This window comes from Copadichromis virginalis, linkage group LG8, assembly GCF_057382275.1.
Source record: "Copadichromis virginalis isolate Kocher_CV1m ecotype Utaka linkage group LG8, C_Virginalis_male_GT1.1, whole genome shotgun sequence".
Lineage (NCBI taxonomy): Eukaryota > Metazoa > Chordata > Actinopteri > Cichliformes > Cichlidae > Copadichromis > Copadichromis virginalis.
The window spans coordinates 15,572,491-15,577,397 of NC_140625.1; the positions used below are offsets into that span (position 1 = coordinate 15,572,491).

General features: G+C 39.9%; 1 long non-coding RNA gene across 1 annotated transcript; it reads left to right on the forward strand.

Moving 5' to 3' along the window:
• Nucleotides 1–679: 679 nt before the first annotated feature.
• On the forward strand, nucleotides 680–2,654 carry LOC146703035 (uncharacterized). The gene is made up of 3 exons (XR_014921941.1): nucleotides 680–763; nucleotides 916–968; nucleotides 2,190–2,654. It is a non-coding gene; the product is annotated as an uncharacterized LOC146703035 (long non-coding RNA).
• Nucleotides 2,655–4,907: the final 2,253 nt, after the last annotated feature.

Genomic DNA, 4,907 nt, shown 5'->3' on the forward strand with positions numbered 1-4,907 from the left:
TAAGTGTAAAGGAATGTCAAACAGGTGCTACAGTGATTTCATTCTGGTAGTTTTAAATAGTTAGGAATAGGTGATCCCTCAGCAACAGTCTGTGAGCAAAGGTTTTGTAACCCAAACTTTTCTAGTCTACTACTAACTTAGTAGTAAGTCTACTAACTTTTCTTAAATTAGTAGTCTTAATAGTTTTTGTTTGGTTTAAAATTATATTCAGATACAAGTCTTGTTGTGAAAGCCAAATTTATCACATCTATGAACCAGATTATGGGCCTGCTAAATGTTGAACATCTTGGTTGGTTTTAAAGATGGGGAAAAAAGTAATTATCTTGTGCTTCTAAATAAACAAGTTAAATTCTATATCCACAATCAGAATCAGAAACATTTTGGGGTAGTCTATGATAAACAATGCCACATGCTTTATCTGGTCAGTGCTTATTAGAAATTGTAATGCCAAATACAGAAATAAAAATGTCACAATACCACACATTTAGAAAACCATTTAGACATAGTGGTGGATTTTAAATCGCTAATTTTATTAACAAGTACTATATGTGTTAGTGTAATTTGGTTGTATGACAAGTATATTGACTTTCTGTGTTATAAGTTCAAATCAAAGGATCAAGTCAGCTAATAAACAATTTTCTGTTTTTTTTCTCCCTCTACTTGCTTTTTTAGTTTGTTTGATGCTCAGACCAGCACCCAAAATACATAAAACTCTTACATGTCTAGAAAAGGAGCTTTTGGAAAGAAAGACATCAACTAAGTGGTAAGTATTTTGATTTGCCAAAATATTAGTAATCTTCAGTGTCATTTATGTTAATCATGCTAAACTTTAATCATACTTTAGACCTTAACTTCTCGCTTTATTTGTGTGCTGGCTTTACTGATCTTTCCCTTTCTTCTGTTTTTGGACTTGAGATATGACTGCTCTATGCTGTTGCTGCTCCAGTACATTCTGCGAGACATGCTGTGTAAGTAAATACAAACAACAACAGTTTGGTCTGAAGTTTTTGAAAGATCATATCCCATATCCGCTGTTTTTGAACAGCAAAATTATTTTTTGTGCCCAAATTATTCAGCAGATCACCAGAAATAAAATTTAGTGGCGATTTTTGCGTAGCCCTTTTTAAAAATAAGCTTTCACGACATTAATGTGTGTTGGATGGTGGTCAGGGTTATCAAGACTCACAAGTGGGACACTGAATGTCATCTCTCCAGTGGGGAGTGAGTGCAGGAGGTTGAAAGATACTCATCTCAATGCACAGCTTGGCTATCTGCAGCTGTATGTTATTTACACTCAGTGAAGACAGGGGCTGAGCTGTCAACTGATCAAAACTCACAGGTCAGTTTGATCAGGTGGTGAAGGAGCATGCTGGACAGACCTGGCAAGCCCAATTGTATAGTGACGGTGCACTGAGGATGCCTGACAGAGACCCCAGTTCAGCAGATCATCAACTCCCAGTTTCACAGCATTCTGAGGGAGGCTAGGTAGTTCTGCACTTCCATAGCTGGTTGCTGCTGCAAGGAGCAGTGGCCACAAGGTGGTTGATGCCTGTCGTGGTCGTAATTACCATCAAGCTGACGAGGGGTCCTGTTGGGCTTGGATAACCATCAGGTGGTGGATCCGGCTATCTCTGGAGCAGTTCACAGCTGAGTATGGAGCGGTGGGAATATTAATCATCAACTCTGTGTTCATGGCCCTCAGCAGGAAAAGAATGAAGTGCCCAATCTACATCAGGGATGAGTTGCTGCCTCAAGTGGAGGACTTTATGTATGTCAGGCTGTTGTTCATGAGTGAGCAAAGAGGGGAACAAGCTATCGACAAATGGACTGTTGTGGTGGTACAGACATCTGACAAGAATGATTCCTGTGCGTCTGTTGGGTGAAGTCTTCTGGCCATGTGCTAACACGAAAGGCCCCGGAGCAGAACCAGGACCTGCTGGAATTTCACTGGAGGAGGGGAGAGGGAGGGGATTCTTTATTTAGGCTGCCAGCTTCCTTGCAGATAAGTGTAAGAAAATTGATGGGTGTATGGATGGCATAATTGTTTATGTCAAAGTTACAGTATTTCTTTGGTAATAGTGTAATAATGCAGATTGTCAAACTTAAGATCTGTTCTACAGCAGATGCAGAAACATTTTTTTATGGAAATATCACTTAATTTTCTAAAGAATATGATTGTTTCCTTGCAGGACACCAGGACAGATGAGCTCTCCATCTCAGATGGTGTTATCAGTGAAGATGGCCAAATGCAGGTTCACAGTCATTGCATCTCAAACCCACATCCACTTCCACTGTACTTAAGGGAAATTACAACAATGTTAAAGACTTTCATCATTGCATTTGTATCACCTAAATCCATGACAGCCATTTAGGCAGTAATGCCAGGACGGAGAAACAAAACACCATTACAAATGTTACAATGTAACAAGCATCTGTGTTTGATTGTTAAACAACTGTGTTGATTGAGCTAGAGACTGTACTTGTGGCTGAAAAATAAATACATTTTATATTGATTATATCAGTAATGTAACTTGCAATACAAAGTTTGAGAAGCCTAAACCTAGTTTCAGAATAATTAAATTTCAGACTTGTTTCATTTTAAGGTTTTTAAAGTTTAAATCGTTTAAAAAAATAAATATAAATCTGAAATTTGATCATGTTTAAAGTGTTATTAAATAACACCAGCTGCATTTGTGGCAATATACTTGTCATTGTTCAGCAGAAGGGTGTCCAGTGTGTTGGCAAATATACATTTTTATATTTGAAAATTAAAGTTGGGCTGATTTTAACTGCATTACAGGAAGTGTTAATTAATTATTTTTGAATCATATATGTATAAAGTGTTTATGTTAAGTGTTGTACCAGAAATCTCAAGTTCAACGATTATAAAACATAATGTAATTTAGTTGTATGGATTTTATCAACTGGTCCCTTAACGAAACTGACAACCCCCGGGGAATGGGAGAGCCTGATTTTCCTGCGGAAACGTTTTCTGCTGGATACTCAATGGTCGGTTGCGACGTGTGTCTGGCAACACTCTCGATGGAAGACATTGAACAACATCTACCAATTTGGAACCACGATAACAGAGTTCTGGCTGATTGAAGCTGGCTCGGACCTGATGAACAAGAAGCGGCTACAGCTGTTCAAAATCCCACAAGGCTGTAGCCGCCATGATAGACAATGGGCAAAGCTGTGAGTACTCTGTGTTTTTAAACGCAATATGAATGAGATCCAGGAGACGTTCATGGCCCTGCTATATGGATAACATCTTGAAGAAGAACAACGGGAATTGAGAGACCTGGTGACTAGTGACGGACATTAGACCAACTGTAAAATTAGAAACAGTTTGTTCACACTACCCAAAACAAGCACTAACCAAACACATGTGCTGTGTGCTCAGGTGTTTTTTTTTTTCTCTTCTCAAACTGATCTCCCTGTTGGAGCTCAGTCTGGGGGGAGTTATTATTTCTCCTCGTCTTTCCTCATGTTGTGCATTTTCCATTGTTATACCTCTCTGACCTGTCTTCCTCATGTGATGTTGTGTAATGTATGTATAGTCGGAAGGGTAAGATGGCGCTGGCAAAGGTCGGCTGTCAAGAAGCGCTGTGTGGCAGGCAGGAGTTGGACCCAAAATCCAGGCGCTGGACTGAAGGGATTAACTCAAAATAACAGCTTTATTGGCTGGCACGAATACAACACTAAACTACACTAGGGAAAATATAAACTACACTTTATAGAGAGGCACACAGGGAGATCCACACAGCAAGAGGGACGACGCAACATGGAACAAAGGGATACTCTGACATAAATGCACAGAAGGTAATGAGGGAAGTGGGAACACACGGGGAACACAGCTGAGGACAATTACTTATGATAGCACGGAGAGGACACGAAACTGAAAACACTGACACCAACACACAGACCTTAAACATAACACAGAGAGAGGCAGAGAGAGAGGCAGAGAACATGAAGGAATACATGAGGGGATGAGGAGAACACAAGGAGTGGGAACACGGTACCAGAACAAACACCACAATATAAGCACGGACACAGGGAGAATCCAAAGAAACCAAACCAAACAATCCTGGGAACATAAAGAACAAAATACAAAACGACAGGAAAACTAAGAACGCTGGGTCAAAATGACCCAGGACCATGGCATTGTCATTCTAACCCAAAAAATGTCCCACGCGTGGGACTAATAAAGGTTATCTTATTTATATGTAAACAAAATTTAAAAAGCAAGTTACCAAAAATAGTTTTTTAACACTGGTATTTGATGGCATTTAGATAAGTAGATCACTACAATTAGGGAGAGGTTTTCCTAATAAAGCTTAAACGGATCAGTAACCACTAAAACATTTACTGTGATGCTCAATCTGCAAAGTTGGGAATCTTAGTAACACATCGAAGTCATATTAACAAACCTCAGTCTTAAGAATATTCAAATATCAAATGTAAACATAAAACCTTTGTGACACAATGACAGCAATGAACATGAATGGAAAGGAAACACAGGTTTGCATTTAAATTGGTAAAGAACACACAAAAAAGTTTAATTTCCCAAATTCCAGATCTGATTGTTCTGATTGCTCACTACATACATGCATATACATACACATATATAAAAACAAAACAAAAAAAACACCCAGCACGCCCCTGCGGGCGGTTTATCCTTCAAGCTCGGGTCCTCTACCAGAGGCCTGGGAGCTTGAGGGTCCTGCGCAGTATCTTAGCTGTTCCCAGGACTGCGCTCTTCTGGACAGAGATCTCCGATGTTGTTCCCGGGATCTGCTGAAGCCACTCGCCTAGCTTGGGAGTCACCGCACCTAGTGCTCCGATTACCACGGGGACTACTGTTACCTTCACCCTCCACATCCTCTCGAGCTCTTCTCTGAGCCCTT